General features: G+C 45.6%; 1 pseudogene; it reads left to right on the top strand.

The window, feature by feature from the left end:
• Positions 1 to 14,117: 14,117 nt before the first annotated feature.
• LOC124796784 lies at positions 14,118 to 14,236 on the top strand (annotated as a pseudogene).
• The last annotated feature ends 717 nt before the right edge of the window (positions 14,237 to 14,953 follow it).

Raw genomic sequence — 14,953 nt, 5'->3', positions numbered from 1 at the left:
TTTATCATATATCCTAAATTTATCAGATTTCTTTTAGTACCCATGTGGATGACCTCGCACTTTTCTTTGTTTAGTGCTAATTGCCACTTTTCGCACCATACAGAAATTCTCTCTAGATCATTTTTGTAATTGAAATTGATCATCCGAGGATTTTACTAGACGGTAAATTACGGCGTCATCTGCAAACAATCTAAGGGGGCTGCTCAGATTATGACCTAGATCATTTATGTAAATCAGGAACAGCAGAGCCTGTGACACTACCTTGCAGAATGCCAGATATCACTTCTGTTCTACTCGATGATTTACCGTCTATCACTACGACCTGTGACCTCTCTGAGAGGAAATCACGAATACAGTCACACAACTGAGACGATACTCCATATGCACGCAATTTGATTAACAGTCGCATGTGAGGAACGGTATCAAAAGCCTTCTGGAAATCTAGGAATATGGACTCGATCTGAGATCCCTTGTCGGCACTCATTACTTCATGGGAATAAAGAGCTATCTTTGTTGCACAAGAACGATATTTTATGAATACGTGTTGGTTATGTATCAATAAGCCATTTTCTTCACTTCAACGTGATTCATAATGTTCGAGTACAGTATATGCTCCAAAATCCTGCGGCAAATTGAGGTCAGTGATATGTGTCTGTAGTTCAATGGGTTATTCCTATTTCCTTTCTTGAATATTGGCGTGACCTGTGCTACTTTCCAGTCTTTAGGAACAGACCTTTCGTCAAGTGAGCGGTTGTATATGATTTCTAAGAAGGGCGCTATTGTGTCTGCGTACTCGGAAAGGAACCTGGTTGGTATACCATCTGGATTGGAAGACTTGCCTTTGTTAAGTGATTTGAGTTGTTTCGCGACACCTAAGATATGGCTCAAATGGCTCTGAGCACTATGGGACTTAACATCTGGGGTCATCAGTCCCCTAGAACTTAGAACTACTTAAACCTAACTAATCTAAGGACATCACACACATCCATGCCCGAGGCAGGATTCGAACCTACGACCGTAGCGGTCGCACGTTTCCACACTGAAGCGCCTAGAACCGCTCGGCCACCAACGGCCGATGCCCCTAAGATATCTACTTTTATGTCACTCATGCTAACAGCTGCTCTGGTTTCGAATTCTGGAATATTTACTTCGTCTTCTTTCGTGAAGGAATTACGGTAAACTGTTTTTAGTAACTCCGCTTTAGTGGCACCATCGTCGGTAACATTTCCATCGCTATCACGCAGTGATGGTATTGAATGTTTTTTGCCACTGTTGTTCTTTACATACGACCAGAGTCTCTTTGAGTTTCCTACCATATTTTGAGACAATTGTTTCCCTGTGGAAACTATTAAAAGCATCTCGCATTAACGTCCGCACTAAATTTCGAGCTTCCGTGAAACTTAGCTTGTCTTGGGGATTTTGCGTTCTTAGCACGGGAGATAGTTCCACAAATTTGTCAGCCACTTTCCTCTCATTTCCTCGTCGCTCCTTATCATGGACGTTCTCGTATCCTGAAAAGAATATCTATTCCACCCCCTAACTATCCATTATATTGCTCTGCATGAATAACTAGCAACCACTCTTGTACATCGTAAATTGAAGTTGCATATATTCGTAGCCGGAAGACGACCTCTCCGGGAGCAATGTCTGGAAGCCAGGTACGCTGCAGAGTTACTAAAAATGATTCACAAAAGATTTGTTTTCTCTTCTGCTTACTCTGCATGAAATGAAGAACTTTGCTTGCGAGCTGAAGACTTTAATATTTCGGAGAAAAAAGGCAGTGTTGGTTGTGAGCAGACGAAACATTAAGTCTCTGTGGATTGTTTCAGCGGGCATAATTCGCTAAGAAACCCTGTTACGCAATAATGAATGAGCAGAGACCAGGCCTGCAGAGATGATATGTGCGCGGAGAGAGGAAGCGGCCTTATCGAATGAGGTCTGACGCAAAGGCACCCACGCCTAGCCAAGTACGCAGCCCATATTTTTAGAAATCAAAAGAGTTGGCCAGTATTACCGCTGTAGTAAAGTAGTACGTGCTGTTGAAAGAAAGGTACACACGCAAACGGAATGGTATTTGTGACACCTACAAGCTGATGAGATTATATCACGCTTTTAGCGTACAAAATTGATAAAAGTGTGATGTAGATCGAAACACATTTAGAACTGGCTAGATTTGTTTCTCTGGCATAAGTTAATCCGATAATGTTAGCCCTCTTACGCTTCTGAACAGAGGTTCTTTTTCCCTCTTCCAAGCGTACTCAGTTTAGTCTTTTTGAAGATAACATTAACAGTTAATCATTAAATCCTGCTGAACAGTGAAACATTTTCCTCTTATGATGTATACTTCTTCGTAATTCAGAAATGCAGAATTAACATCCCTATAGCATAAAAAATGAAGATAACACCAACCAAGACCCCAAGGTCGTTATGGTGACTTCAAAACGAAAATGAGCAAAAGTACAATTAGTAAGATTGTGGGTCGATATTAGGCTTGGCAAGAGAAATCACTGGGGTAAGAGGTTGCTAGACTTCTTTCAGGAATGAAATTTTTGTGTAGGCAAAACGTAGATCAGGTTCCTCAACTGGCGTGCCGCGATTGTCAACTGTGCAGCATACTTCTGGTCCTACTGTAACTTATGTAAGCGAAAATTATAGTTCCTTCAGCATGCACGAAAACATTCTCTACACCATAAACACAATGCTAAATATTTCCAGTATAATTACGATATAAATTAATTTCCAGGTACTGGACATGAAACCATTATCTCTCGCGTTTTGCAAGTGGTCATTTTTATTACTTAGCTACCAAAGCACTTTGTCTGTCTGACTCATATTCTCAGTCTCACATGAATTTACCCAAAATTCTCTGCTTCCGTTGTTCAGCGCCAAGGAACTGCTGTCTTCAGTTTGAATACTATAATTCACTGTCTTCCACTCAACCCTTCCACCGATCTGATATTTCTAAATTACTGTTGAGCTGAACGCTGGCCTGTTTGAGTGATCTAATTGTTCAAGTAGTGCACCAGCGAAATGCGGCAGATCTGGGTCCGAACCAGAGTCTGGCACAATTTTTCAGTGGTCACGATATGCTTTTTTCAATATGATATTTGAAAAAATTAGTTTTACTTGGTAGGGAGATGAACCCGTGTCTTATTTGCGAAGGCGTTTCAGACATAAATCAATGCCAACTAATCACTTAACACATTTAGGAATCAATTATTCTTATGGCTCCTGGAATACAAGAAATTCGCTCGGAATTACTGAAATCCTTGCGAGGACGAGCATTAAGAAAATTATTCCACTTCGTGTGCAAGGTATATGAGACAGCGGAAGAGCTTAATGGCTTCCATCAGTTTAATACGTCGTGGCCTAAAGTACTGACACGGATTATTTACAGAATAATGGAAAAAGCAGGCAGAAGCCGCTCTTAGAGAAGATCAGCGGGGGTTCCGTAGAAATGAATGAACACGCGAGCAATACTGACCCTACAACTGAGCTTGGAAGATACGTCTAAGAAAGGCAGAGCTACATTTATAGCATTTGGAGATTTAGAGATGGCTTTTGAGATGAGGACTGGACTATGAAGTTTTGAAGTTAGCAGGGATAAAATACTGGGAGCGAAAGGTTATTTACAGCTTCTACAGAAATGTGACTACAGTATAAGAGTCGAAGAACATAGAGGTGTAGTCATAGTTGATAAGGATGTTTTTCAATCTGTACATTGAGCAAGCTGTGAACTAAATCTAGGAGAAATTTGGAAAGGAAGAAGAAATTAAAAAAATTCAGGTTTGCTGATGACCTTGAAATTCTGTCGGAAATGGCAAAAGACTTGGAAGAGCAGTTGAACAGAATCGATAGTGTTAAGAAAAGAAATTAGAAGATTAACACCAATAAAAGTAAAACAAAGATAATGGAATGTAGTCGAATTAAATCACGTGAGGATGAGAGAATTAGATTAGGAAATGACACAATTAAAATAGTAGATTAGTTTTACCATTGGACAGAAAAACAAATGACGATGGCCGAAGTGGAGAGGATATAAAATGTGAACTGGTAATGGCAGGAAAAGCATTTCTGAAGAATAGAAATTTCTTATCATCTGATACAACGACGGAATAAAAAACACAACACCAAGGAGTTGTGCGACACAAACGGAAGTTGGTACGCATTTTTTTACGCCTGAAAGATTATGCCTATTCAAATTTCGCGCCAGCCGCGGAACAATGGTGCTAGAAGTGCCTCTATCAGGACGTAAATCAGGTTCGCCTTAAACACACGCTGTAGCTGTGTAGTGATCTTTGAGACTGGACGCTGTGAGTTAATGTTAATCAAAATACCTTAAGGCGACAAGACTCGCTACGTTTGAACGATGTCGTGTAGCGGGACTAGGAGAAGCTGGAGGATCCTTCTGCGATATTTCAGAAAGACTTGGCAGGAATGTAGCCACTGTACGTGATTGCTGAAAGCTGTGATCACGAGAATATACGGAGGCAAAGTGACCAGACCGCATGGCAGCGTGGCAATACCGAGAGAGAACAGCGTGTTCGACGTATGGTTCAAATGGCTCTGAGCACTATGGGACTTAACATCTGAGGTCATCAGTCCCGTAGAACTTAGAACTACTTAAACCTAACTAACCTAAGGACATCACACACATCCATGCCCGAGGCAGAATTCGAACTTGCGACCGCAGCGGTCGCGAGGTTCCAGATTGTAGCGCCTAAAACCGCTCGGCCACTCCGGCCGGCGTTCGACTAATGGCTGTGGCGCATCATTCTGCAGCTGCAGCAGAAATTTGAGCAACGGCTGGCACCACAGTGTCACAACGAATTTTTACAAATTGGTTACTTCAAGGACAGCTCGGAACCAGACACCCTGTAGCGTGCATTCTACTGACCTCAGCCGGCCGGTGTGGACGAGTGGTTCGAGGCGCTTCAGTCTGGAACCGCGCGACCGCTATGGTCTCAGGTTCGAATCCTGCCTCGGGCATGGATGTGTGTGATGTCCTTAGGTTAGTTAGGTTTAAGTAGTTCTAGGGGACTGATGACCTCAGATGTTAAGTCCCATAGTACTCAGAGCCATTTGAACCATTTGAACCAACTGACCCCAAACCACCACCATTTGCGAATTCAATGGCGTCAAGCGAGAACTCACTGGAGGACAGGGTGGAGGTCTGCTGTGTTTTTTGGTGAAAGCTGGTTCTGACTCGGTGCCAGTGAAGGCCGTGTCGTGGTTAGACTGAGACCAGTTGTGGTCCTGCACCCACCTTTGGACGGTAACCTGTGGTGGGTCCTATTTAGGGTTGACTGATTTACATTCGATAACATCAAAAGGGAAGAATTTTGATATCCGCTACCGACAAGAGGATGCACATTGATACTGTGGCGCAAGGGCTACCGAACGCTAATTTACTTTGGCCCTCGTAAATATACTAATGAGGTGCCTAATTTCTCATAAATACAATTGCTAAAGAAATTTGGTGGTAACCCCTCCAAAACATGCGGGTTGGGAAAGAAGTTAACATACGATCACAAAGTAAAACAACATTGTGATAAGCTATAACAAATAGAATTATTTTCGTAAGGACAAATTTAAAACTTGGAGCTTGACGCACAATATTGCAGTGGCAGACTGTACAAAAATTACGAACATGAGCAATGATTGCTTTTGGTTTGCTAACAATACACGCTTGTATTCCTATTTTGACTACAGAACACGTGCTGTGGACTCCAATGTGACTGAAAGGCCGTTAATACTAAGTAGAATCGTCTAACTCAAAACGGTGATTGAGCACACATAGAAAAGACCAGGCTTGGCATGCAAACCGAGAGGCTCTGACTGCAGTTACTGCAGATGGCAACAGGGTAGCAAATGGTGGTAACGTTGTTCAGGATCCCCTGTCGGCCGATTCTGCGATAATTTACCGAAGCCACAGGCGTATCACATGAGTCCTATGGGCGTATGGAACGATGTCGAAGCTGATAGAGTCGTCAGCTGCCCAAGTGTCCCATCCGTCGTACTCTGGAGCGGAGCACGATTTATTCGCGGCCGCGTGAAAAATTTATTTTCGACGCGCGTCCGGACGGGTAGAATTCTGCGTGAATCTCTCAGTGGATACGGAAGAGATAAAACGACTTTACTCTACGATCATCTAGAAGCGAGCACCCGATTTCCTATCTTTCGCGCCACAACACGGACACATGCCTTGTTGCTCTCGAAAATTGCCAGTTCTGGCACATCAACAAAGCCGGCATCAACATGACCTCAAAACAGACACTCTCTGTTCCCACTACAAAAATAGAAAAACGCCCTCCACCATTTTCAAGGCGTCCTGCCAACACCAAAAGACGACTCTGAGCGTGGACAGAAGTCACAGCCCGCCCACTAATCACACGCCCTGTCAAGTCCGCTCACGGGACAACTCAAGCATGTGGTGCAATGACCGAACATGTAAATTTGCAGGTCTGTGGGCCGCGCCTCTCCTGTGGCTGCCTTGCAGAGCCAAAGGGCAATTTCTGCGAATTCTGACACACGAAGCAATGCGGGCACCGCAGCCCTGCACTCTGCCGAGCCGAGCGGTTCTAGGCGCTACAGTCTGGAACCGCGCGACAGCTACGGTCGCAGGTTCGAATCCTGCCTCGGGCATCGATGTGTGTGATGTCTTTAGGTCAGTTAGGTTTAAGTAGTTCCAAGTTCTAGGGGACTGATGACCTCAGATCTTAAGTCCCATAGTGCCCAGAACCATTTGAACCACTCTGCCGTATAGCAACAGAACACGGCTCCTAGCAAAACAGAGGGCGGCGACTTAAAAGAAGAACTATGACTGCGAGGGCCTTCACCACTTTCACGCATTGTTCTCGTTTCCCTCCAGGAATCCCCGACTCACCACATTCATACGACCCCTGGCCACGTTGTTTCGGCCGAATGCAGCCGCCGTTTACAGCGAGCGAAACGTCGTATTAGGAAAGGAAATTCATCCGCTCACTGAGGAAACTCCCCAGACATGCATGTTACACCAATCACCGATTCGTTTCTTGTATTCCTTAACAGAAATAATATGACAATAAGTGAATTATCACCTATTTGTATGTTGAACTACACTACCGGCCATTAAAATTTCTACACCACGAAAATGACGTGCTACAGACGCGAAATTTAACTGACTGGAAGAAAATGCTGTGATATGCAAATGATCAGCTTTTCAGAGCATTCACACAAGGTTGGCGCCGGTGGCTACACCTACAACGTGCTGACATGAGGAAAGTTTGTAACCGATATCTCATACACAAACAGCAGTTGACCAGCGTTGCCTGGTGAAAAGTTGTTGTGATGCCTCGTGTAAGGAGGAGAAATGCGTACCATCACGTTTCCAACATTGATAAAGGTCGGATTGTAGCCTATCGCGATTACGTTTTATCGTATCGCGACATTGCTGCTCGCGTTGGTCGAAATCCAATAGCTGTTAGCAGAATATGGAATCGCTGGGATTCAAGAGGGTAATACGGAACGCCATGCTGGATCCCAACGGCCTCGTTTCGCTAGAAGTCGAGATGACAGGCATCTTATCCGCACGGCTGTAAGGGATCGTGCAGCCACGTCTCGATCCCGGAGTCAACAGATGGGGACATTTGCATGACAACAACCATCTGCACGAACAGTCCGACGACGTTTGTAGCAGCACGGACTATCAGCTCGGAGACCATGGCTGCGGTTACCCTTGACTCTGCATCACAGACAGGAGCGCCTGCGATGGTGTACTCGACGACGAACCTGGGTGCACGCATGGCAAAACGTCCATTTTTTCGGATGAATCCAGGTTCTGTTTACAGCATCATGATAGTCGCATCCGTGTTTGGCGACATCGCGGTGAACGAACATTGGAAGCGTGTATTCGTCATCGCCATACTGGCGTATGACCCGGCGTGATGGTATGGCGTGCCATTGGTTACACGTCTCGGTCATCTCTTGTTCGCACTGACGGCACTTTGAACAGTGGACGTTACATTTCAGATGTGTTTCGGCCTGTGGCTCTAGCCTTCATTCGATCACTGCGAAACCCTACATTTCAGCAGGATAATGCACGACCGCAGGTTGCAGGTCCTGTACGGAACTTTCTGGATACAGAAAATGTTCGACTGCCCTGGACAACACATTCCCCAGATCTCTCAATAATTGAAAACGATTGGTCAATGGTGGTCGAGCAAATGGCTCGTCACAATACGCCACTCACTACTCTTGATGAACTGTGGTATCGTGTTGAAGCTGTATGGGCAGCTGTACCTGTACACGCCATCCAAGTTCTGGTTGACTCAAAGCCCAGGCGTATCAAGGCCATTATTACGGCCAGAAGTCGTTGTTCTGATTTCTCAGGATCTATGCACCCAAATTGCGTGACATTGTAATCACGTGTCAGCTCTAGTATAATATATTTGTCCAATGGATACCCGTTTATCATCTGCATTCCTTCTTGGTGTAGCAATTTTAATGGCCAGTAGTGTACTAAAAGAAAAAAACAAATGAACGGGAAAGTACTTGATGGACCTTCCAACGAGAGTGGAGGGGTCAGAAGGGCCTATCACCTTCCAACCCGTCTGCCTGCTAGACACTCAGGACTTACATCTGGAGTTTTTATCTGTGGTGCGATTTCGTATGACGGTAGGAGCACTCTCGTTTTTATCCCATCCACCCTGACTGCAACATTGTACATCAGTCTGGTGATTCGACCTGTTGTGCTGCCACTTACGAACAGCATTCCAGCCGGTGTTTCCCAACTGGATAATATTAGCCTGCACACCCCTGTTGTAACCCAACATGCTCCACAAACTGTCGACATGTTGCCTTGGCGTGCTCGATCACCAGATCTGTCTCCAATCGAGCGCATATGCGACATCATCGGACGACAACTCCAGCTTCATCCACAAACAGCATTAGCTATCCCTGTACTGACTGCCCAAGTGCAATAGGCGTGGAACTCCATCCAACAAACTGACATCCAGCACCTGTATGACACAATGCATGCTCGTTTGCATGCTTGCATCCAATCGCATTTGCAATGGCTTATCTCGCACTTACATTAACCTGTGATCTTGCAGTCACTCAAATATCTTACACAGATAAATGTATCCCCAAAATTTCACTACCCTACATTAATTATACACCTACTGGAGTGTCATTTGACGTATGTACACTGAAATGCCAAAGAAACTGGTATAGGCATAAGTATTCAAATACAGAGATATGTAAACAGGCAAATACGACATTGCAGTTGGCAAAGCCTATATAAGACAACAACTATCAGGGGCAGTTGTTAGATCAGTTACTGCTGCTACAATGGTAGGTTATCAATATTTAAGTGAGTTTGAACATGGTGTCACAGTTGGCGCACGAGCGATGGGACATAGCAAAACCGAGGTAGCGATGACGTAGAGATTTTCCCGTACGTCCATTTCACGGTTGTACAGTGAATATCAGGAATCCGGTAAATCATCAAATCTCCGACATCGCTGCAGCCAGAAAAAGATCCTGTAAGAACGGTACCAACGACCACTGAAGAGAATCGTTCAACATGACAGAGGTGCAACCCTTTCGCAAACTGCTGCAGATTTCAATGCAGGGCCATCAACAAGTGTCAGCGTGCGAAACATTCAACGAAACATCATCGATATGGGCTTTCGGAGCCGAAGGCCCACTCATATACCCTTGATGACTGCACGACACAGAGATTTATACCTCGCCTGGATCTGTCAACACCGACATTGGGCTTTTGATGACTAGAGACACGTTGCCTGGTCGTACGAGTCTCGTTTTAAAATTGTATCGAGCGGATGGACGTGTACCGGTGTGCAGACAACCACACGAATCCATGGACCCTGCATGTTAGCAGGGGACTGTTCAAGCTTCTGGGGTCCTTGTAATGGTGTGTGGCGTGTGCAGTTGGAGTGAAATGAGACTTCTGATACGTCTGGATACGACTCTGACAGATTACACGTACGTAAGCATCCTGTCTGATCACCTGCAGCCATTCACGTCAATAGTGCATTCCGATGCACTTGGGCAGCAGGACAATGCCACACCCCTCACGTTCAGAATTGATGCAGAATGGCTCTAGGAACACTCTTCTGATTTTAAACACTTCCGCTGGCCACCAAATTCCCCAGACGTGAACATTATTGAGCATGTCTGGGATGTCTTGCAACGTTCTATTCAGAAGAGATCTCCGCCGTCTCGTACCCTTACGGATTTATGGGCAGCCCAGCAGGATTGATGGTGTCACTTCCCTCCAGCACTACTTCAGACATCAGTCGAGTCTATACCACGTCGTCTTGCGGCACTTCTATGTGCTCGCAGGGGCCCTACACGATGATAGGCAGGTATACCAGTTTCTTTGGCTCTTCAGTTTACGTACATTGTATACAGGGCGTTTCAAAAAGAAAGAGCAGATTTCAAACATTTATTTCTCAAAAACTACAAATGATAGAAACACAATTCCAACGGTCCTTCACTCAATATGAGTACCAAATGTTACACAACAAATATCAAAACTGTACCTCAATATGAGCACCATTTGTTACACGACAAATATCAAACCGGTATCTCATTTCTTGCCACACACGACGCAACTGGTCTTTAGTTACCGAATTCACGGCCGCAACAATTCGATGTCGTACCTCTTGAAGAGTAGCGGGCATAGGTGGGACATAAACACAGTCCTTTATGTACCCCCACAAATAAAAATCGCAGGGAGTAAGGTCTGGTGACCTGGGAGGCCACAGACGATGACATTGATCTTGTGCTCCTGCTCTTCCAATCCACCGTCCTGGAATGGTGTTATTTAGGTACCGTCGTACAGGTTCAGAGAAGTGTGGTGGGGCGCCATCTTGCATGAAGATGAAGTGATTTGAATCTTCCTGAAGTTGAGGAAATAGCCAGTTTTCTAACATGTCCAGGTAAATGGTTCCTGTGATAGTTTTCTCCATGAAAAAGAAAGGTCCATAAACTTTGTTTACCGAAATTGCACAAAAGACGTTAACCTTTGGTGAGTCTCTTTCATGTTGAATAACGTCCCTCGGAGTTTCACTCGCCCAAATTCGTACGTTATGCCGATTAACTTTACCAGAAATGTGAAACGTTGATTCATCTGAAAAAATTAATCGTTCGGCAAAATTGTCCTCTTCCATGTCCTGTAGAATTGCAGTTGAAAATTCGAACCTTTAGTTGTGGTCGTCAGGACGCAATGCTTGCAATAACTGCAGTTTGTACGGCTTCATGTGCAGACGGTTACTCAGAACGCGCCATACCGTTGTTTTAGACATGTTTAGTTCGTGACTTGCCCGTGCCGTGGATTTTCTAGGGCTCCTTTCGTAAGCTGCACGGACACGCTCGACATTTTCATCCGATGTGCGTGGACGACCCGTGCTTTTTCGCTTGCAGATGCAACCATCTTCTACGAATCTGTGATGCCACTCATAAATTTGCTTACGACGAGGCGGCTGTTTGTTGAATTGACGGCGGAATGCACGTTGCACACCAACAATGGACTCTAACTTTGCAAATTGCAGCACACAAAATGATCGTTCCTGTGGTGTCGTCGCCATTTTCCTACAAACAAACGCCAGCGCCACTGCGGATTTGCATGGAACTTCTGCGCGGACCATTGAAAAACTTTGAACCTTTCTCTGACAAGAAACGTTTGAATTGTGTTTCTATCATTTGTAGTTTTTGAGAAATAAATGTTTGAAATCTGCTCTTTCTTTTTGAAACGCCCTGTATAATATAAATATTTATTACCATATGGCGTCCCAGTAGGTATATATAAACACTCGCGAAGTTTAATGCAACGTTGTGTCAACGTTTCAGAGGAGTCAATGAAGAGCTTCCGGAGAATTAAGATTTTGAAGAAACGAACATTTACATTTTCATTTACATACATACTCGTATTTCATTTCAACCCTCAATTGTGAAATGTAGTGTTTAACTAATTTTTACTCTATTAAGTGGGACACATTAGCTCTAGTGACCATCTATGTTAATGACAGACGTTACAATGTGAAACTTTAAATGATTACTTATTGTTACCAACTAGTTACGTAGAGGTTCCTCAGCGCCGGACTCCATCGTACGTTTGTACACATCCAGTCGGCAGCAGACACTCCACAGCATATAAGGGTAAGGACACTCGAGGTAAGCGAAACTTTCAGGCTACATTGTCGAAAGTAACTTATCACACCACTGATAACTTGAATAACACGTTTACAGGCAAAACTATTGATACCAAATTATCCATACGCAATGATCCGTATCGTTCTTGTGTAGATGCGTTAGGTGATATTGCTTATTAACCCAATCTTCGACATATTTTCACGGGCCGTGAACTAATGTGAGAGTTCACACCTCCTATGAGAGTCTTATTAAGGTAATGAGATACCGAGGAACCCTTCATCGGCTGATAATACGAGATGTATGGCCCCGCGTAATATCCGGGCTGGAGGTAGGGGGCGGTCCCAAAGGGAAGTAGGGGCCTGGGCCGTGGGAACGTCCAGCCAACTCCAGCGGGCTCCGCCCTGGAGTGCAGGGGTGGCGAGACGACGGGCGCCCGCCACTCAGCGCTAATGCGGCGTCTCGATTGTAATTTGTGGGTGCAGCCTGATTAAGAGATTTGCAGCGCTTAGCAGTAGCAACACGTACGCAGCAGCAGCAGTTACTCTTGCACCTTACACAAGGCAGCAAGGTAACAATGCTGGAGGAAAGACAACTGCCTTCGTCAGAGAAAAAACAGATCGACTGCATCTATCCCCTTTATAGACTGGAGGCCGTTAATATTGCAACACTAGGAAGAGTAGCAAATAACAAAGAGTTACTAAGCTGTTTTGTCAGTAGATGATATGAGGGTTCTGTTAATGTTTTACACTGCCAAAAGCATGAATAATCACTTTTTGCTGTGTGGTCCTCTTCGAGACGTGAGGGGAGAAAGTGAATGAGGTTCTGGAAGCTACCGACTGGGATGTGGAGCCAGGGGCGGACTCCAGAGCCGTGCGGCCGACTCCAGAGCCGTGGACAGCTATGCTAGGTTTTTCGGCTGAGGATACATGGCACGCACAGTCCGATCTACGTGGTCCCACAGATTCTTGATTCGGTCTAAATCCGGGGCGTTGGTGGCCATGGAAGTACTGTAAACTCATCCTAGTGCTAAAAAATCCTTTCTTTCGGGAGTGCTAGTTTTGCAAGTTTCGCACGAGAGCTTCTGATAAGTTTGGAGGGTGGGAGACAAGGTACTGGCAGACGTAAAGCTGTGAGGTCGGGGCGTGAGTTGTGAATGGGTAGCTCAGACGGTAGAGCACTTGCCCGCGAAAGGCAAAGGTCCTGAGTTCGAGTCTCTGTCCGATATACAGTTTTAATCTGCCAGGAAGTTTCATATCAGCGCACACTCCGCTGGAGAGAGAAAATCTCATTCTGGAAACATCCCCCAGGCTGTGGCTAAGCCATTCTTCGCAATATCCTTTCTTTCAGGAGTGGTAGTTCTGCAAGTTTCGCAGGAGAGCTTCTGGTAAGTTTGGAAGGTAGGAGACGAGGTACTGGCAGAAGTAAAGCTGTGAGGTCGGGGCGTGAGTTATGCATGGGTAGCTCAGATGGCAGAGCACCCGCGAAAGGCAAAGGTCCCGAGTTCCACTCTCGGTCCGGCACACATTTTAATCTGCCAGGAAGTTTCATATCAGCGCACACTCCGCTGCAGAGTAAAAATCGCATTCTGGAATCATCCCAGTGCTCTTTGAACCATGCATGGACACTGCGAGTTTTGTACCACATGGTCGCGCGGAATTAGCCAAGCAGTCTAAGGCGCTGCAATCATGGACTGTGCGGCTGGTCCCGGCGGAGGTTGGAGTCCTCCTTCGGGCATGGGTGTGTGTGTTTGTCCTTAGGATAAATTAGGTTAAGTAGTGTTTAAGCTTAGGGACTGATGACCTTAGCAGTTAAGTCCCATAAGATTTCACACACATCTGAACATTTTTTGTACCACATGCAGTGCCCTGCTGGTAGGTACCATCATGTCGAAGAGATACAAAATGCATGAAGGGGTTGAAATGGTCCCCAAGGATGAAGACAGACTTTTGTTTATCAATGCCAACGGCCTTCCCGCAGCGGTAACACGGGTTTCCGTTAGAGCACAGAAGTTAAGCGCTGTCGGGCTTGGCTAGTACCTGGATGGGTCACCGTCCGGGTCTGCCGAGTGCTGTTGGCAAGCGGGGTGCACTCAGCCTTTGTGAAGCCAATTGAAGAGCTACTAGACAGAGGAGTAGCAACACCGGTCACGAAAACTGACAAAGGCCTGGAGAGCGGTGTGTTGACCACATGCCCCTCTGTATCCCCATCCAGTGAAGCCTGAGGACTGAGGATGACATGGTGGGCGTTCGGTGCCGTTGTGCCTTCGAGGCCTGTTCGGTCGGTGTTTGTTTTTTTGTGTGTTGATCAAGTGTGAGCTTCAGAATAATGAGGTCAGCCAGGGAATGTCACGAAAAAATTTCCGAGACCATAAAGTTCCCTCCTTCAGCCTGGACTCTTCCAACGATTGTTGCCGGTTGTTTGCTTTCAGACGTTCCATGCCATGCACGCCAAAGGCCATCTATTATGGAGCATAAAACGTGATTCATCGGAAAAGGTCACCTGACGCCACTCAGTGGACGTCCAGTTGCGGTACTGGAGTGCAAATTTCAGCCTTTGTCGCCGCTGAACAGCACTCAGTACGAGTGCGTGAACCAGGCACCTGTTGCGGAGGCCCACTCGCGGCAACGTTCTCTGAATGGTCGTTGAGGAGACACTGCTGGTAGCCCCTTCGTTCATCTGAACGGTAAGTTGCTGAACAGTTGCACGTCTATTCGTCCGTACACATTTCCGCAGCTGTCTTTTTTTTTTTTTCTTTATTGAATTTCAATTCCCCCCGAAGGTGGCGGGCTGGCAG

The sequence above is a fragment of the Schistocerca piceifrons genome, chromosome 4 (genome assembly GCF_021461385.2).
Source record: "Schistocerca piceifrons isolate TAMUIC-IGC-003096 chromosome 4, iqSchPice1.1, whole genome shotgun sequence".
In the NCBI taxonomy this organism is placed as follows: Eukaryota; Metazoa; Arthropoda; class Insecta; order Orthoptera; family Acrididae; genus Schistocerca; species Schistocerca piceifrons.
The sequence above is the reverse complement of the archived record's forward strand: the minus strand, read 5'-3'. Positions and strand labels throughout refer to the sequence as shown.